Raw genomic sequence first — 21,236 nt, forward strand, 5'->3', positions numbered from 1 at the left:
TTTACTGAATTATTTCTGGTCATGACTAAAAATTGTTTTCTCTTCAGTGAAACCTTTTCCAAGAACATAACACAAACGTTCTTTAGAAGTTTTAGGATTCTAGTACTACTTCAGCTATTTTTAGGTCCTAAATCTCCAGGTGAGAGTAATATAATTTTTCCAACTTGAACCCAATAATAGCTAGTTAGCCTTTTCCTTATTAGCATAGTGTCCGTAGGTGTGTGAGCACCCTTGGAGACAGAAGCAGCAATTCCTCTATGAAATGTGTTTATTTTCTAATGTGCACTCATCTCCATTCAGTTACAGCCAGAGTTACATCTGGGGAAAATAGAATAAAATCTCTGAATCACACCAAAGACACAGAAACTGTTAATAGAGAACTATGCATGTAGCATAACATATAATGTGAATATAGAGAAATAGAAGCATAGAAATCGACAGGTTTGTTATTACTGGAAAGCGGTAGTGCTGAATTTCTCCAAATACTTTATATTTTACTATTATTCTGATTGCTGCCATCTATGTTTGGGGGCACATCAAAGGGATTTAAAGATTCATATGAATTAACATTTTTGCTCAGTGGTAATAGGATTTTTCTAACATGGGCACTAGAACATTCTCAAAATCCATTTTGAGGGAGGGCAGCATGAAAATCCAGTGTATGATTTATGTAGTTTTTTAATTTGACAGATGAGAAGTCTTAACGTAAAGACAGTCTGCACTCGTGTCACACCGTCAAAGGGCTTTTACAGCTTGCAAATCCTCTGAGAATAATTCATTAGCTAACAGTTTTCATCTTCTCAGCTTCTCATCATCATAAAAATGTCATGATAACCAACAACAAAGCACAAATAATTATAAATGTTATGAAACTCTTGGCATTACACATCCTTTTTTCTTTTTTCATTACGTTATCAATGCCAAGTGAAGGTAATCCTGAAGAGAGAGATGTATCTAAGAATGCCCAAATTACCACTAACCTATATATGATCATCCAAACCTGAGCCTTTAATGCAAATCCAAACAGATTTATTGCAATGATACATCAAAGTATAAGGAATCAGGGAAAATTTGTATGAGACTGATGAGTTGCACCCTGATCATTTGGACACTTAGCACGTTTAAACCACATTAGAAGTGCCAGTACACGTGCGACTCACAGGAAAGAGCTAAAAGAAAGTTTTAAAGCTTCAGGTAGATGGAAGAGCGTTAATGACTTTCAAAGCTTGACCTACTTTGGAATCCAGCCACATAGCTCCTATCTGGAGCAGTTTGTCTCAAGATAAAAGTGCAGAAAGGATTTCAAGCATGGGGCTTCGAGAATTCGCTATAGGCTGTACAAAATTTACTTTGTATTTTGAGGTACATTAATTTAATGTAGCTGCCAGCTGGTTATTCCGAAGAAAGTGTCTGCAGAAACTCATTTAGTTGCCCATGTATTGGTAGATATTTGTAATTTAGGAAACAGATGTAGAATACAAAGTAGGTAAGGCTGATGTGCTCTTTGATTGTGAGAAGATTTTGCCTTAATGTGATTCAGGAAAAAAAAAAAGGCAAAGGCATGAGGTCTTGTCTCATAATAATAACCAGGATCATGTAAGATAAGTCAAATGTGTCATTTTTTTACTGTCATTAGCATGACGGTGTCTTTGTTGGGCTGTGATCCTGCAGTGCTTCACATCACCAGTCCTTTGATAATTACCGTGTGTATTTTAAGTTTTCGTTTCATTTACGTTTTTTGTAACCACATTTACCTATGAAAACATTCCTGACTTCATTGTGGTGGAGAAAGCACGGGTAAAATTGCTGAAAAAGTAGGAAATGTAGAGCTGATTGCACCTACCTGCTTTCAAACAGAGGACAACTGACACCGAGAAAATGATAAAGGCTGGCTCACATTCCCGCTGGTGACACTGATAACTGCCGGTGCTTATAGCTGTGTGTGAATTGGAAGGAAATGGGCTTAGCGAAGCACCATGTCGATGGTGCTTTCTCACGAATAGCGGTTAAAATGTAGCAGCTGCAGCACCACGTTCCCCCGACTCCGCTCGGGGGGGCATCTCCGCAGCCTGCCCGGATCCACCGGTTCGGGGGGCGCGTACCGGGGCTCGCCGGGCGGATCAGCCGCAATCCCCCTCCCCTCGCCCTGGCCGCGGGGGCGGGCGGCTTTGTCAGCGGCTCCCCGCGGAGAGCTGCCCGCCCCCGGCGCCGCCCAGCGCCGCCGAGCTGCGGCCTCGGCCCGGCCGCCCCCCACCCCCGTTCTGCCGTGCCTGGCGGTGGCTGAGGGGAAGATGCCGGCGCGGAGGCGGAGACCGGCGGAGGGGCGGGGGGCCCGGCCCCGCTGTTGAGGCGGCGCGGGGGCTGGGGGCCCTGCGCGGGGAGGCGCTGCCCCCGCCGTGGGCGCGGAGGGGCCGCCGCTACCGGCGGGAGCGCCTGCCGCAAGGACGGGGTGACTCCGCAGCAGCGCAGCGCGGGAGCCGCGGGGCCGCAGTGCGCGCCTCGGAGAGGTGAGTTGGCGCTGCGGGGCCGTGCGGGCCCCTGGGCCGGTACCCTCGGGAGGGGCGCGGCAGGTGCGGGCCCTTGGGCCGGTACCCTCCGGAGGGCTCGGTGCTGGGCGGGCCGGGGCGGCCGCTTCCTCGCCCCGGGCTCCACTCCTCGCCCCAGCGCCCGCCTCGCCTGCCCCGTCATGCGGGAGAGCCGGGCGGGTCTCCGCGGCCGCCCGGCTCCTTTGGGCTTGACATTAATCGCTTTTGGGCCATTTAATTAGGACTCGTTTCTTGCCTGGTAAATGCGTTCAGCACCTTGGGCGCCGCGTTCATTTCCTCCGCTCTCTTTCCCTCCCCACCCCCCCCGCCCCCCCTTACTATATCTATTTATTTATGTATAAGGTTATGCTCCAGATTTCATATAGCGGTGTCCGTGGTGGGGGGAAAGATCATTGTAGATTTCAAGCATGTTGTTTTCCAAACAGTGAGGTTTAATGGATGTTTCTCTTCTTGTATGGACGAAATACAGCACAGTGGCAGTGGGGGAAAAAATAGGCTTATATTCATTTTGTGACCATTCTGTGGATTATTTGTTGATGTGGAGGTCTCTTTTTTCTTAGTACACTCGTCTTGTTCTCTCAACCTTTTCTGTGCATGTCAGTACAAGCCATGAGGGTATTTTTAAAAAATAAAAAAATAAATTATTTTTTGGGCTGTATGATGTCAAAATATGAGGAGTGCGGTGTGTGTAGACAGTAATAGTTACATAATTTAATAGATCTTATTTTTTTGCTGGGTGTATGTCAGGAGCATAGAGAGAGTATTTATCACTTCTTTTTAAATTTTCTGGGAGTCTGTGCACTACACTACATTGCACTGGAATGTTTGTAAGAGATTCAGCCCTGAACCCCTCCTGTACCAAAATCCCAGCAAAGACCTCACGTTGCTTCACTTCACAAATGTCCAGGGCTGCTTCCTGTATGCTCAAAAACTTCTTCTGTAGATTTTTTTTTCTTCTTCCCCCAACAATTATATTTTTTGTTTGTTTTTTAAAAAAGTCAATCCACTATAAATATTTCAGTAGTAATTATTCACAGCACTAAGCAACAGAAGGAAATCTGTGTCATGGATGGATTAAAAAAAATCCTTCTTCTATACGCAGGTGAGCAGTTTGCCCAGTTCTTAGATTCCTTTGGAAAAATTTCCCTTATTCCCTTATAAGATGATAGTGTGGCTGCAGTGTCGGGCCATAAGGTGTGATGTCATTATTAGCATATGAAAGGAACAAAACTAATGCCGTCTTTCAATCAGGCTCTAAAGCTGGAAACGCATGGATGGCTTCATGTGAGCTGGAGATAACCACAGTGCATGTCAGACACTAGTCCACGTGTGTGCATAGCTCTCTCTCCTTATTTACATCTCATGCTGGAATTTAAGCATATTTCCCTAAAACAGACTCTTGAGATTGCATGGAGCTCATCTGGTTGACTAGAGACCATTTTTAAAGTCATGCTTAGTAGCAGTTTAACTTCACAGGACTGTAGTTGCAAAGCCTTCCTTCCCTTGGTGTGTCTTTACGCCTTCTTGTGATGCCACTGCAAACTCGTGTATCTTTCTGCCTTGTTGGCACTGGTTTGCTTGGAGCATTTGCCAGTCTCCACAAGGACCCTCTCTCTTCCTTAAAGACTTACTTGCTGTCTTGCTATTTATTTTTAAAGTGAGTTTAGCTCATGGGCATTTCTATTTGTTTTACGCTTCCCGAGCTTTCTCAAACCTGGTAGAATTCACAGTGTTATGCCTTTAAGAAGCCCTATGATGGTACAGTGGCTGCCAGCCAGAAACAATATGCTGTTTTGTCAGGTTTCCTGAGAAGAAATGGAATGAATTTTGTGTTGCGCCCTTTATAAGATTAAATAGTAATGCCTAACTGAAAAAAACTTGACTTGTTTTTCTTTTCCTCTTTGTATGCCAGCATTCTTTAAACTGCAACTAAAGCACCAGTGTGGGACTCAATCAGCAGATTACTTTCTTTAGTGTAATTCCTTTTCAGTTTTTTTAATTTTTTTAATCCAACTTGGCATTCTGTTTTTCCAAAAACTCTCTTTTATTCGGACAGAAATGGATTTTTAGGCTGTTGAATTTACTTCATTGGCTAATGTGATAAAGGGAGATGGTGCCCAACACCTATTTGGGCGATGTTTCTTAATCACTGAAAATGAGATGTAAATATATGCCTAAAATTAAGTGGCGTGTTCAAAACCTCTTATGTGAGACCATATCCAGCAATGCCGCCTTTCGTAGTGTGGGATGCTCTGAGTGGCTGAGCCTGATTTTGTTTGATCCCACTGTCATCAGGCACAGCGTGGTCGCAGCCTTTGTCTTTGCATCATCTGTCGGTGATCTTTTGGTTGAACCCCAAAGTGAGAGAGGCTGGAGTGAAGTTACCAGTCAGAAGACTATTCATTTCATTGCCTGACAGATGGAACCGAACCGAACGTTTTCTATAGAAGTCCTCTAACCTAAATGTGAAGGAGATGGACTCTTGCAACCCTGTGGGCCTGTGTTTTGGCACTTTGAAGCTAATGGCAGCATATGGGGCATTCATCTAATCATATCAAGGCCCTTTGCAAGATGAGAATGGGATTAACTGCTATTGTTGCAAATTATTTTGATATTTGAGTTTAGCATCTGAGTTCCATATAATTTCAATTGAAATTGAAAATTCCTTCTTCTCATGACACCCTCTAGTACTGGGGGAAAATTAAGAGCGACTGAGGCTAAATGTGATTTGCATGTAGACACTTCTGACAACTGTCTTGATTGTGCCAGTATTTTGTGTTCTCTTCCATTAACACAGTTTTGTGTCACAACTGTATTTCGTTGTGATGGGGGAGGACTTGGTATGCTGATAGTTCTTTAGTGGACAAGAATAGTTGTATTTCATGATTTGTTTAGTAAATTTGCCTTGAAGTATGCGGTTTGGAAAAAAAAATAGTTGCGTTTGAAAGATAGTTTTGAAAGATGAAAAGAAAATTTTGAAAGAGGATCTTTTCTTTGAAGTGTAGTCGTCAGCCTTTCTGTGTGGTGTGATTGCAGCTTGTGTGGGTTCTGGAGAAGCACTAATAATTGAATTTGAAATTGAGATGTGAATCCAGCATTATTTGTCCAAAAGACCCCATTAGTACAGTCAAGCCAAATTTAGTTGTTGAGATAGTGTACTATTTGTGCTTTACAATGAAGAAAGTACCCAAAAGTGGATGATTGATGGGTCATCTCAGCTGCTTGATTTTGGGGAGGTTAAGGAGTCATTGTGACATAATTAATAGTAGCATTGGAAATGAAAAAAATCTTGAAAATAAAGAACAGGGTGTTTAAATTAAAAAAATACCGAACTATACTCGTGGTGTTGATGCTGGTGTACAACAAATCATGAGATCAGCAGACAAACCAGGGGGGTGTTCAGATATTATGTTGGCTCAGATTTCTTAAGATGTGTGCTTCTATTTATTTGTGAAGCTGGATTCACACACATATGGTTCGACTTGGGGGACTTTTAGTCATAAAAACTTAAATAACGTGGTCAATATGCCTATATGCCTTGTATTGGACCACCAGAGAGACACATTAGATAACAAAAATTATCATTTTGGTAATAAGCGCCACCTAAATATTGCATGGAGGAGAGTCATTTGTGTTTTGTTAAGTGCTATGGTGGCCAGGATCCATTGGCTAGGATCCACTTGAAAAATCAGATTAAAAGTTTCTGTGCTTGACAAATACAATGGCATTAGTTTAAAAATTCCCTGAAGGCTGGTGTTGGAATTAGATGAGTCCAAAGCATGAACAGTAGAACTCTTGTTTCTTCCAGGAATGACCATCAGCATCTTCAAAAAATGAAGACATTGACTATCTGTGTAAAAACTAACTTCTTACATTTTCCGTACTGCTGTGTTGAGTGATGTCCAGATCTTCCCCAAATGTTGTTAGATCTTGTAAGCATGTGCAGCGAAGTTGTCAGAAGTAGAATAAATGTCAGAGTTCATAGTTGTCTTACGTGATGTTTTTGTATCAAATGTTCACCTAATGATCCTTGAGTGTGTAGATAGGACACCACTTCTCGGTTTCATTTCCTAAATGTGTTTTGTCCTTCATGGAATGAAATAACTTCCAGCAAAATATAGCTTAGACTGAGCTCAGTGTTTTTAAACACATTCTATTAACTTAAGTAGGTGTGTATGATGACATTCTAAGAGGTGGACTAATCAGTGGTTTGAAATTTTGCCCTTATTTTCCTTAATTGAATGTGGGTGGGTGTTTTTGTTTGTTTATTGTGGTGAGTGTTGTGTTTATTTTGCCTTGTAGTCTTGAAAATACTAATTTCCAAAGAGTGTCTTTTAAAAAAACAATTCACTGCTTTGGAAGAAATGTTTGCTTTTATATTGTTTGATTTCCTCTTGATACTGGTATTGATACTGCCTGTGCGCAAAGGCATGAACTTAAGTGCTGGATTTCTAGCTCAGGTAAGTTAATAGGTGAAAGGCTTTGGCTTAGGTACCATACAAAGAAGTCTGGTTTTGACTTATGTTGAACCATGATAGGATCAATCATGAACTGAAGCAATTAACTGCCAAGGCTCTAAGAACATGAAGTCAGGAGGTTTGCATCTCTTTTCAAGCTTGCTTATGCTTCTTTCAGTTTGTAAAGAGTTCCAGGTACTATAGATACAAGAAATATGTTCAGCAGCTCTTGGCGTAAGCTTCATCAGTTGGCAGCTGTATGGAGACAGCCCTTCGTTAAGAGCGGGAAAGAAACCTAACAAGTTCTGTTTCTTCTGGAGATAAACATATTTCTATTGCATTTCTTGATTATAAGTGGCTGGAGCGAGTAAAGTCAATATAAAGAGGACTAATGCATGTATTTAATTTTTCTTTTCATTTAAATGGGAGAACTACCATGTGCTGGCGTGAAAGAAGACTTGTTTTCATCTCACAGCTTTTTTTTCTTGCTGTAAATTGCTCATTCCTATGCTGCTTTTTTTTTTTTTTTTAAGTGACACAGTCCTTTTTGAATCTGTTAATGAAGGACGATGTAAGCCTCAGGTCTGTGCATGTCACTATGCCTCCTTTCCAAGGTCTGTGTTCTTATGGTTACCATGTAGGTGTTTTCTTACCAATGCTTTGATAGAAATCCACCCAAACAAATGGGAGACTGCTGTGGGGGAACAAAACATAAGCATTGACAAACTCAGAAACTCTAATACATGGAAACTTTTCTGACGGATTAATTTGATTTTTAAATAAATGAAATCCCTTTATTAATGCATAAGACAGTGTTGGCTATCTGTATTTTAACAAAGACCTTGTTAACTAAAATATGCATTGATTAACCACAAGTGAAATGTTTTTAAACAGAATAGAAACAATCTTTAAGTGTGGGTGGTGAGGAGTTCAGTTTTCCAAAAGCCTCAGAGAAGTCATTTAGCCAAACTTCGTTTCCAGAGGGAAAGCATGTTGACTTGGTGTCTTAGCTGATCATCTGTCTTTTGGAAAACAAAGCGTAGCACTGAAAGAGTAAAGGATGTAGCTTTCTGCTGAATATGCTTCATGACTTGTGATGGAGGCTGTAAGTCAGCTGCGAGCAAGCCTTATTTGTCAAATTATTTTGATCTTAGTACCCTAATGTACATTGATTAATGTTTATTCATGTAAGTAGCCCCACTAAAAATCAATATTGTGATCATTTCTTGTTAGTACAGAATGGGCTGTGAAGTCTGGACAGCAGTGGGGCCGGGGCGATCAGAATCCATCCAGTATCGCAACAGATTCTGAGCCGGTGTCTTCTTGCTGTTGTAGATCCTTCTGTTCCTCCCCTATCCAAAATACATTTTAAATGTAAACCTCATTCATTTCATCACCAGTTTCCCAAGAGGTAATCTGGTACTTTCACACTGACAACCTAAGTCCAGTGTGGATTGCTGAAGCCGAGAAATTGTGTCTCCTAAGGAAGGACAAAGTTTTGCATCCTGTGGAGAAAACACGAGTCTTCTCAAATGAGTCCTGTACTTAACGACTTCAATATGGGAAGCTGGTGTTGTGTGTCATACTATTCTTATGGTTTGAATGTTTTCAAATTTGCTGAGGTTTACTGGAAAAGCAAACACTTGTAGGTCTGATTCCAACTGATGTAAACGGGTATGACACTGAATTGGGCTGCTGCGATTTACACTTCCTAAAGCAGGCCAAGTACAGTTTGAACTGTTAAGTGGATTGACAGAACGTACTCTGCTTTGATTGGTGTATCTGATCAGGTTTTCCTTGGATCTGTGCAATCTACTATACGAAACTTGTTAAAAAATCTGGTGAAATGTATTTTACTACAGAAAAATAGCAGAATTATTGCATGATACCTTCAATAAAAGTTTTCTCGTGTGAATGTTCTACTTTCCAAGTTACTCACTGGGTATCTGTATTACCACACATACTCTCATCTTTGTAGAATCTTAGATAGTTCAGTGTAACTGAACGCATTTGAAGACATTCTACCTCATTAAAATGTAAATGTAGGTAATCATGCTTAGCATTTTTGTAGCTCTTCTCTTAAAAAGTTCAGTTTTTGTTGTTAGTTACCTGGAATTAAAAATAGCCCATACGTGATCTCTAGTGCATGAATATTCCAAGCTGTAGGTAGGTGCTGTAGGCACGTTTTCATCTTCAGGTAATATTTTACCTAGCTATAGTTTGTATTAAATAGCATGGCTAGAATATTATGGGAGTGAACAGAGTATCACCTGTTTTACAGTTAGCAAGAACTGAATGCGTAAGAATGTGTAAGAGTGCAAACTGTCTGCTTTTTTGTGGGCAGAATTATAGAGTATATTTAAGTATTTATCCATTATTCATACATGGAAAGGACCCAAGGAATACAGAATTCTAAGTGTTTGTAGCACTGCACCTCTCAGACCATGCAGGGAAAAATTTGTGGTGGAAAGAATGAGTCAGCTTGTGAACTCTCCCGTATAGGTGTGCCCTTCTGGCGTGATGCAGTTAGCAAATCCCAGCATTAACTGGTGGTAAAATGCTCTTGGTTGTAAAGATTCAGCAATGGAACAGTCTTTGAAGTGAAATACAGTGAAATCTGAACTCCTACAAAGGTTTCCAGACTCCTGGTTTTGAGAAAGCCCTTTCATGACAGGCGATGTCTCAGTGTGAAAAGCTTCCTCTGGCCACCCTGATCTCATTTGCACAAAGCACGTAATAAAAAGAGCTCCCCTAAACAGTGCTTTTGTTTATTAAATGTGACGATTTCCATTAAATCTGTTAAGGACCTCGCTATTGCTTTTGGTTTTTAACCACTGTAATATTGATCTTGACTAGAGCGTACAGCCTCCTGTGTGCTGTTGGAACTTAGGACAGGGCAGGAGTGCATCCCCAAAACACCGTCAAGCTTCATAAGGATCACACCATCACAGAAAGAATATTCTATAAAGAGTTAGGCCTGGCTTACCCTCCAAGTTCAACCATTATGGAATTATTTTAGTTTCAACTTGCTTATTGTAAGAGTCCAAGTGATTTTATGTAATATCAGATCATGAGTTTCTTTTCCCCCTAATTATCATTAATGTGTTTTTAATGTGGCTTTTTAATTACAAAACCACGGAGCTTTAATCAATTTAACCACAGAACAAGAACAATTTGAGCTTTAAGAATATGTATTTTGAAATGTCATGTATCCATTATCTTTAAATGAGTCTTTTGATTCCTTTCTTTGAACTTTTCCTATCTTATCGTCCTGTATGCCCCAAAGCACATTCTCTTCTGATTTCCTTCCTTCACCGATTTCCCCCTCTCTCTATTAGTTCTGTCTTCAGGCATCTCTGCAGTTCTTTCATCATTCTTATCCCTCCCAGACCTCCAGTAATTTTGAATTTCTGCAGTTCTCTACATACACATTGATACTGATGGTCTTGCTGATCCTTTTCTGGTTGGGTCAATCTGCAAACTCATTTGCTGCAGGTGTGTATACGGGTTCTTTATCAGCTGGACTTGAACTTCACTGTTTGTTGGGTTTTGTTTTTTATGTTCCATAGAACTTAGCCATAAAAGATTAAGCTTAGTACAAAGGATTTTTTTTTAGTCTCTTTAAAAAATTAAAAATACAGTGGTATGCCCACACACTGAATACTAATTTTAGGTTAGGACTTTTTTAGCAAAATCATGAAATTGTTAGAGCCATTTCTGAGCTGAGAACAAATTTGTAATGTTTTTACTTTTTTTTTTTTTTTTTGCATACAGTAATTTTGACCCATCAGTCTAGAAGTTATCCATGATGCTTTGTTAGGTTTGGAAAGGTAATTTTAGCAGAAGCCAGGAGTGTGAATAATAAGGAAATGTACATGATTTATATGTACTTATGCAGACATAAGTGTTGCAGAAATAGTTGCTGCATGTTAGTGGTGCTTCTAAGATTCCTGAATAATGAAAACCCTTTTCTGTTTCTTATAGGACAGTGGTGCTTTAATTGCATCTGTTCTTGGACTCCTTGACACAGACAATAATATTTATTTGAATTACTGGAAAAAAGTAATTCCTCTGGAACTTATGATGTCCAATAACCTTTTGTACTCTTGTTTGCTTTATTAGATTAGAATCAACACTTAGAACCTCTAAATAGGTTAACTTCACTGTCATAACTGATCCTACTGAAATGTATTTATGTCTAAAATTCTGAATTTGGATCCTTTTGGCTTTCCTGTTTAACAGTCTTTTTGGAGTTGAATGCTCACAGCAAACTGTTTAAAAAGCAGCTGTGTAAGGATTTCCAGTCATTAACTCCTATCAGAGTCCTCTGTTCTTTCAGGCTGCCTGAATCCATATATTGTACTTTGACTGCGATTGTCTCATTGGAGGCACAGAATTGTAGGCCATGCTCTTGAATATCTGTTGTACTTGATGAGAATTTAGCATTGGCTTATGGCTGCTGAGCTGCAGCCACGTTTTGCCCTGCAAAATAACGTACCAGGTATATAGTTCATAACAAAAAGATCAGTTAGGAAAATTAGAATACCCTTTCTTTTGGCAACCTATGGAGGCAAACAAGCAGTTTAATGGGAGATGAACCACTTTTGCAAAATCAAATGCACAAGTCACAGTTTCCTTGTAAATATTTGGCATAGCTTGATACTTAACACTGTGTTGCTCTGCAGTTGTACTCAATTGCCAATTTACAGCTTATTTTCGCTGTTATTAACACGTTTGGAAGAAAGCTCGTCTCTAGGGAGAGAAGAAGAGAAAAAATATACATGTCAAAATGCGATTAAATATTTAGCCATAATTATTTTGCATGGAGCAGCCTCAGGGAATTGCATAAGCTCTGTGTTGGATGTGTGTCTGTCTCTAGTTGTATAAACCAGCATTGTGTGACTGGAGAAGTGTCCCATGGTGGAAGGCAGGTTCACCTGTGTAAATGCAGAGGGTTTCAGCATGCAAGACAGGGTACACAAAGCAGCTGCGAAATATCAACGTAAACATTTTATTTAACCTGGCTGACTGCTGTTTCCAGTGTGGTTACCGTTACTATTTTCACAGAATCATAGAATGTCAGGGGTTGTAAAGGAGCTTGAAAGCTCATCCAGTGCAATCCCCCCATGGAGCAGGAACACCCAGCTGAGGTTACACAGGAAGGTGTCCAGGCGGGTTGGAATGTCTGCAGAGAAGGAGACTCCACAACCCCCCTGGGCAGCCTGGGCCAGGCTCTGCCACCCTCACCAGGAAGAAGTTTCTTCTCAATTTAAGTGGAACCTCCTGTGTTGCAGTTTGAACCTGTTGCCGCTTGTCCTACCATTTGTTGTCACCGAGAAGAGCCTGGCTCCATCCTCCTGACACTCACCCTTTATATATCTGTAAACATGAATGAGGTCACCCCTCAGTCTCCTCTTGTCCAGCTCCAGAGCCCCAGCTCCCTCAGCCTTTCCTCACACGGGAGATGCTCCACTCCCTTCAGCATCTTTGTTGCCCTGCGCTGGACTCTCTCCAGCAGTTCCCTGTCCTGCTGGAACTGAGGGGCCACAACTGGACACAATATTCCAGGTGTGGTCTCCCCAGGGCAGAGCAGAGGGGCAGGAGAACCTCTCTGACCTACTGACCACCCCCCTTCTAACCCACCCCAGGTACCATTGGCCTTTCTGGCCACAAGGGCCCAGTGCTGGCTCATGGTCACCCTGCTGTCCCCAGGACCCCCAGGTCCCTTTCCCCTACGCTGCTCTCTAATAGGAGGTCATTCCCCAACTTATACTGGAACCTGGGGTTGTTCCTGCCCAGATGACAGACTCTACACTTGCCCTTGTTATATTGCATTCAATTTTTCCCCACCCAACTCTCCAGCCTGTCCAGGTCTCTGGATGGCAGCACAGCCTCTGGCGTGTCAGCCACTCCTCCCAGCTTGGTGTCATCAGCAAACTTGCTGACAGTCACTCTATTCCCTCATCCAAGTCATTGTTGAATATATTGAATAGTACTGGTCCCAGTACCAACCTTTGACCCAGTACCGACCCTGGACCCAGTACCGACACTTGATAGGCCTCCAACTGGACCCTGCCCCCTTATCCACAACTCTCTGGCTTCTGTGCAGAAGAAATGACTCAGGGTTGTCTTTACGGTTAAGATTTCTTCACACAAGTACAGGCAGTCAGGAGCATTTTTAGGGAAATCCCTGATCAACACTGGAAGTGTCTGTCCATTGCCTGAAATACCATCGGTGCCCATGTACCTTGGGGCTTTAACGTGAAATTTGTGCGGTACAGGCAGCCCGTGGTGTGACTTCAGCTGCTGTTCCTGGTGGTGGAACAGCTGGCTCATGGGGTGGGAGGGGGTTCGCAATAGGTTTGGGAAATCTAGAAATAAACAAAATGAATGGGAGGAAGAGAATTTCAAAAATGCAGTTCAACGAAATGGATTGGATCATTAAGATTAAAGAATAGCACGTGCAAGCCTAAGGCTTATTGAAAAGGGTTGCAATTTAAGCAAAAATAAGTTTGTTGCAAGCCTTAATGAATCCATACATCTTCATTCGTTTTCATTAAAGTCCTGGAGTGCAAGCTAACTTTAAAAAAATACTGTATATTGGTAAGTGGATGGAGAGCGTGTCAGCTTTTGTGGTTCAGAAAGAGCCTCTGAGATAACATTAAGATGAAACTCTGAACAGTACCAGCACTCTAAATTACTGTGTCTTACCCTGTTCTTCCTGTATTCATCAAACAGAAGGGGCAATAAGTTTTGTTCTTTTAGCAGCTGAAGAACATCAGTGACAGAAAAACAGAGGCTCAGCTGCTTTTTCTAGTGTGTTTTTATGTACTGTCTAAATCTATAGGAATTTCAGATGAAGACTCAAGAAGACCAAGGCAAAAGATGATCAAAAGTATGAAAAAGCTTTAATGAAACTAAGTTGAATACAGCTTTTTATATCCTGTAGAAGGCGGCCAGTAAGAAGGATATGACAAATACCTGTAGAATCATACAAAATACAGAGAAACAGAGTAGAGATTTTCTTCCTTTCCTATCGTTTCAGATAATGTGACATCTAGGAGGCATCTAGCAAAGCCATCATGGAACAAGCTTTAAGAAAGCATAATTAATTCATGCTTGTCGTAAAATATCGTGGGAGCCAAACCCAGATACATTCCATGACAGCAGTACTCAGAAATGGCTCAGAGCATTGCACAAATGCGGCAGAATTTGAGGAGAATTGAAGGCGGAATATATAGCTTGTACTGAGTGAACTGGCAGGACTGGGGGGAAGGAATAAACAGGCTTTTGAACATACAGGCCCTTTTTTAGACTTCACATAGCAGCACCGATCTTTGAAAGTAAATGCACATTTAAAATAACACCTCTAAGTCTAACTAGTAAGATAAACTTAGTGCTGGTAAATTGATGGGTACCTGAGAGAGAATGTTCTTGGAAACGGTAGGGTGTGTAAAAGGTACCTGTAGTTTATTTTGCTTGTTTGCAGACTGAGTTTGTAATTGTATTTGTTGTTAAAGGAAGAAGGATTTACATAATCGTGCTGCTACCATAGTTCAGTTCCCTCCTTTTCTGTATTTAGCTGGTTGCTTTGCATATCGAGTGATGCAGACCCCAGAAAGAAATGCTGTTCCTTTTACAACCTTTATATAAATTCTTCCAGAGGTAAATTGAAGCCTTTACTTTACAAACACATCCTGTGGCAAAGATTCTGCCTTGTATTTTTGCCGTCTGTCTTTCCCAGTAAACTGCTCCAAGGTTCAGCTGCAGTCAGTGCTAGGAAATTGCAGGCTGTTTCAAGGTTGAATTGATCTGGCTTTAATTGTTAGCTGCTGGATCCTATTGCATTATCATCAGCAAAGTTGAAAAGGTCTTGCTACCACATCTCCTTCTCAGTGAGTAAATGCTTATGCCTGGTAATCAAATGACCTCTCAGCCTTCTCTTAATTTAGCTGACGTAGACAGGACTCCCTGAGACTTCAGAAATGGAAAAGTAGATGGTAGAGGAGAACGAATGGCGACTGATGGCAAGAGCGTAGAAGGTAAAGCAAATAAGGTGATGTTTATCAAACATTTCCCACTTCAGGAATAGAAAACTGGTCTGAGAAAATTTGAGTAGACCTCTAGGTCCTTTCCCAGGTCCTCGAAGTCCTTCATGGTCTGTGAAACGGTGCCTGGCATGGCCAGCGGTGCCAGGATGGATCTCGGCCAGGCAATGCGTTGCAATTTTCAATAACTGCCTTTAAAGCAATTGCAGTGAAACAGGGAGGTGTTAACACAAACTCATAGCTTGGCTGTAACACTGGGAAAGATGCTTCTCAGAATTAGTGTTTAAGATATTAATCCACATGTTTCATTAAGAAAAACAGAAGAAATACCACATGCAGTATATGAAAATGTTTAAACACTTTTTTCCCCCTCCAGCATTGTTGACTTTCCATTTACATCTGTATCCAGTGTTGATTTAAGCTCTAATTTTGGGACCACTTACGTTTGTGCAAATTTCCATTACGTTCATTATGGATGTGCAGAGTCAGCTTGCACAGAAAGAGCTGCAATGTTGTAATCCTCTCAATTTAAGGATTTATAAGGTAACAGAGGGCTAAGAATAGCTCTAGGAAAGCGCTCATTGAAGGTTGCTCCTACCAGAGCCATTCATCCAGCCTGCAGCCCACTCTGTGTGCTCCGCAGCTGGGCCAGAAAATGTGTGGCAGAAATAATTAGGACGATTGTGGCCTATTCTCTGTTTCTTGGTTGGATTTCAGAATGAATCGGGAGCTGTGCAGGCGCACGTGCTCTCTGGCAAAATACCCTTTTCAGAAGGGTTGGAGGAGGGCGGGTAACCCCGGAATGTGTGTGTGTCCAGACTTTGGTGCACACAAGGGACAGAGAGGAGATGAAGGATTTGCTCTCCCATTGACACTGAAGGAATCTCAGGTGTCTTGTCCGGCCAGGAAAACTAGATATTCCGTATTCTCCTGCTGAATACAGGTCAGAACTTTTCCTGGCCTTGTTGGATTGGTTAATGCACAGCGTCTGGGGAACTGAGCTGCAGGATTTGAGGGGTGAATTCTCCAACCTGTGCCATGCAGGGAGGCAGATGAGACAGATAGAAGCCAATTCTGTGGCCGTTGCTGCATCTCCCAGGCTCAGGACCTTTGCATGGCCTGTGTACAGCTTTCAAGCGGTGTCACTTGTCTTTTTCCCATGTTTTAAAATATATTGACTGCATTCCTCTGTTTTCCTTGTCATTCTTTATACTAGCTTTCCTTTTGTGGTGTTTTAGCTTCTGCCAGTTATTATTAGCTCTGATCCTGTTGGTGTAACTTTTTTTCATTTGAAAAAAATGTAGCTTGGCTGCTGGTGTCTGGAAACGAGCCAGGAGCAGCTAAAGAACGAGTGGCAACAAAGTCTGCCCAAGTTTCCTCTGTTTAGATGAACCTGCCTGACTTGGATCTCAGCGGTTTGAATTTTGATATTTTGTTTTGAATGGTCTTGTGAACTTTATATTTTGTACTGTTTGGACATCAGCAGGGAAAGTGGACGGCCTTCAAAGTACTGTACCAGCTAATTAATGCAGAGAGAGGAATATTTGCGTCTTGTTTTCGGTGAAATGTGAATTGGCTTTCAGGTTGAAGATAATACCATAAATATATTGCAAATAGGATAAACGCAATAAAGAATACAGATGTGTGTAGGAATTTTGAATCAAACTGTATACAAGCATTACAATGAAATGCAGATGAATGTGAGACTTAACTCGGGGTTAAGCTTCAGAAACATCTAACTGGACTTACAAATTCAGCGATTTTAAAGGTGAAATACGTGTAGCTTTTAGTCTAATGAGCTATAAAATCAACACATCAGAGTGTCCTTTATTTTCTTCTGGCATCACTCTTCTGGTTTGTCAGATTTTTTTCTTGTGTGGAGAAATTCAGGACCAGTGTCTAAGGATTAACAGGCTTTTTGGATAATTTGTTAGTGTGCAGGAACTGGCACTTAATTTCATTTCTTCTTGAAATTACTGTGTTGGGAGATACCAGACTAATGAATATATTCAATATCAGTGTAAAGATAAACTGTGATTAGCTTTGAATTTTTGTGGAAGAAATATACTTGCATGAAGGGAGGGAAGGTGACCCATGTCTTTTACAACTCAGATCAGATAGATGTTGCAACATCTCCTTGTGAAGGTCTTCCACAAAATAATTATTATCATGTGGTAAAGCTGAGGTGCGTGTGTTCTACAGAAATGAAGATTAATAGCGTTTTAATATAATTCCCACTACACCAGTAAAGCTTCCTAAAAAAATATTGCACAAGAGTGCAATAGCAACTATCAAAAGTATGTGTTAGTCACTTACTGCAAATGGCTTTCCATTTAATCCTGGGAAAAACAGAGATGATATATCCCATTTGATAAATGTATGGGTAATTTAGGGTGAAGGCATGTGTCTCTGTAAAAGCAACAAACGCTTTGTTCTCCACAAATGTATTTATGAACCTAAAAAGTAATCTTTGTGTAGGAGAGATGACAAAGTTATATGAGAAGTTCTCCTAAACACTACTAAATAGCTTTGGAGGCTCAGCTCTAACAAATTGCTGTTAGGAGCTCCTTCCTTTGTCCATGCACTAGTGAGTTTCATTTATATAAAGTATATCGGAGCCCGTACCCATGCCCCACTGAATTTGAATACTCATCCTGAGTTTTGTCTAAGTGCTGCATAAGAATTGTATAATTTAACGTCATAAATACATTAGTAAACAGAGATCCATATCTTTTGGTAGATAAGCTTCACTGGAGCAAGGGCCTCTACTTGCAAATACAAAACATCTTAATTTTTTATTTAGTTAAGCTTTTGAATTTGAGATTTAGGAAAAAATATAACTTCAGCCCTGGTAATTTCCATTTGTATGCTTACGTGTGTTTGTATAAATACATGTATGTGTATGCGCACACATTTTTAATAGTCGTATATAATATGTAAGTGTGTGGGTATGTGCCTCCACACAGGTATCCTTTCCATTTTACACCAGAAGAACTGCAAACACCGAAGTGAGCAGAATGGAGCCGCGGGGAGGGCCCGTTGCCTTGGTTACCGGGCAGCCACATCTTTTCTGGACTCTTCACTCACTGTCTGGTACTTAAATAGAAAAACGTATGGATACTTTCACAAGGGTTTTGCTCGCACATTGTTACGGCGTATCAGAGAACACTGTAGCCAATAATTCATTTCCGATCTCCTGACGCTAAACTTATGAATGATTTGCTCTCCGCAGCAGCAAAAGCTGCATAATTTAAGAGAACGCTAAGTAAGGATGGCTTTCTGCTGGCTGCGGTAGATGCCCATGCATAAAACAACTTTCAGGTCACGCTGATATTTTGTCTATGCTTGGGAAATACCTTTTAGGAGCATGAATATAAATAGGAGAGAGTAGAGGATGCCGGAGTTGAGTGTTCCCTTGGGAAGGTGCCCGATGCTGTGCGGTTCAGAGAGGAGAACTGGGGGCTAATGCACTAGAAGGGGTGGGCCCTAAATCAATTAGCAACATATTATATGAGGAAAGCTTCTTGGAAGGAAATTGGGATATGTAATTTTTATGGGTTTTACCATCCATGCCATATCCTATCTGAAACCTCTTAAAATCTGCAGCTTTGTGAAAGCAGCTTCAATCTTTTCTTCTTTGGTTGGTTTGATACTGTGCTTGTGACTTACTGATATCCTTGTGCTGGAGGTTTGTATTAATTTTTCAAAAATGCGTTGTTTATCTTCATTTTAGGATTTATTCTACTAACCTGTTGCGAAACAAATTTCATAGTATACCTCTTAGTATCTCGGTATCTTAGTATGACCTGAGATACTTTCCTGTGTGAAATTACGGATTAAAGGTAGCATTCATCCTTTGCAATGTAGTGTGGCTGGACGGGCTAATGAGAGCATAAACAGCATTTATTGAACCGCAGAAATAGTGTTTTAGGCTAGATTTCACAGGCTATGCAATCATTTGGTCTTCACTATACAACAATGTAAAAAATATATATATAGTAGTTGAGTTTAGCTCTTTGAAGGCAGGTTTTCAGGCAAATGACCTTTGCAGTAGTATATACAGTACTGGTACGCTGTAAGTGAGCTACTGTAATCCTCATTCTAAAACATTTAGCAGAAAATAACTGGTGAAGGTGTTACCATACTAATTAGCCCCAATATGAAATGAACAAAGATTCGTTACCGCAGTATCTTGGAACAACATTAAAAAGCCTTGGCTTTTTGCTGTAATGTCTTGCTGAAGTCCTTATTATCCCTGTAGTACTGGAATAGTTTCCTTGGATGAAGTGACTAACAGTCGTCAGGCACGTGTGCTGGAAACAGATTCCTGATGGGATTCTGCCCAGTGTTCTGTGGAAATCCCACTGGTGTTACGTTGTGATTTAGCAGATTTATTGATGTGTCTTACGACCTGTACCGCCTGTGTGATTCCCAGGTATCACTAACTGGCAGTTTTGATACTTCAGTGCTGCTGAAGAGAAGGAGGATTCTGGTATTGTGTTTTTACACCATTTTCTGGGTGAGGACCTTCACTTCCTGGGGCAGGTGGTTTCCTCCAGTAGCACCAGCACGATTTCGACAGAATTCTGGTGAGTTTGGCTGCTGGAGGGAGGCTCTGGAAAGTGTCTGCAGCTGCCAGAAGCTCCGTGTGGTTTTTCACACTCCTGCAGAATAAACATCTTTATGAACACATGCTCTGACTGTATTTGATTTTTGAAAAAATCGGATACACACTCTGAATGGCCAGAGAAGACAATAGCAGAACTGCTTTTATTATGATGTTTATGTAATTGTATATTATGGCCATTTATGTGATATACCTGTGTTTGTGTTCTGTTTGAAAGCAATAGATGTACCTTCTAACCCAATAATGGATGATGCTCTAAGTGATTGAAATAAAAATAAAAGGTCCAATCTCTTGCTACACTTGATGGAAATACTGATTTCCATTTCCAATTCCAATTAGTGATTAATTAATGCATTGACAAGTGTTTTCATGCCTTCCTCTTTCTCCTGCCTTCCCTGAATACTTTAAGGAAACTCATGTTTTTATAAAATCAGATTTATTGCTGAGAAAGGACTCAGACAAAAAAAGGACATGAAATAAGAGGCAAATAACTGCTTTACTCTCTCCTACCGCCCATAGATGCCTTGATGCAGGATAAAATTAAATTATTGTTGATTTGTGCATGCTGATTAGGCGCAGTTCTTCTCTTAGGGAGATAGAGTTCACTAACTTATGCATTTACCCAAATCAGAAAGGAGTCCTCCTAAATCCCAGCTACAATGCAGCAGGATTTGAACTACATTGAAAAGATCTCGGTGAAAAAATATTTCTTTCGAAGAAGTAGTTTATCTAGGGTTAATCAGTTCACTTGTTCCTTGAGAAGACTGTGTCTGCATCATTTTTAGGTTTTTAAAAAGGGGGGGGAAGAGTATTACAGTAATTTCACTAATAAAAATTATTTAAGAGTGTTTCTGAAGGATAATCACACACGTACAGTGAGTTACGTAGTAAAAACAGCTACGGTTTGTGGAGGGTTTTCCTGTTTTAAACCAGTTATTTTTATCAAGTAATGTTTAGCATAAGACTGAATTCTTCAGGCTTCTGCTAACAAATAGAGTGGTACTTTGATCTGTTGTACTCTGTCAGTTTTGTCCTTTAATTAGAGTCCATTTCAATTAGATTCCGAAGTGGTATTTGGCTAACAGTAGGATGCCAAAATAAAGATCCCAAATCATTCATTTCCCCTAAAGAATGCTTACATGTAACTCTTCCATGTTCTGAAATTTTGGGCTTAAAAAGGAAAAACAAGCCACCCCAAACCCCTAAGTGAACTACTCTTAATTTTGCTGTCTTTTAAATTCCTGAATAATTCTGGTTTTGTCATATTTATTTCCTTTAATTCATGACTTATAAAATCAAAAGTAAGCTGAGTTTGCAGGTAGTGGTGACTTTACAGGATGGATTTTCCTTCTCCCTGGAGCAGGTAGCTTTGACATAATGGTCTTATGATCCTGAAACCTTGTGAAGGTCAGGATTGCCAACTCGGAATTGCCAGTTTGGTAAATACTTTTAAAAGGAGAAGATGTCCTTATATTCCTTCAGACTGGAAGCTCTCGCTCTTTGTGGGTCTATCTGTCACCACTTTCCCATGTCACTGAGGGAACGCTAAGTTTGAATT

The 21,236-nt window shown here is 40.8% G+C and overlaps 1 protein-coding gene across 8 annotated transcripts in view; it reads left to right on the forward strand.

The window, feature by feature from the left end:
• The first annotated feature begins 2,353 nt into the window (after positions 1-2,353).
• Positions 2,354-21,236, forward strand: part of HECW2 (HECT, C2 and WW domain containing E3 ubiquitin protein ligase 2) — a 113,707-nt gene continuing 94,824 nt past the window's right edge. For 5 of the 8 annotated variants that reach the window (XR_014184447.1, XR_014184448.1, XR_014184449.1 and 2 more), the window contains exon 1: positions 2,355-2,507. The gene's annotated coding sequence lies outside the window, so the exon portion shown is untranslated. Of the gene's footprint in view, positions 2,508-21,236 lie in introns of all 8 variants that reach the window. The other 3 variants (XR_014184445.1, XR_014184446.1, XM_082056592.1) reach the window with 1 other exon arrangement.

Source organism: Streptopelia decaocto, assembly GCF_964273445.1.
Source record: "Streptopelia decaocto genome assembly, chromosome: 6".
NCBI lineage: Eukaryota > Metazoa > Chordata > Aves > Columbiformes > Columbidae > Streptopelia > Streptopelia decaocto.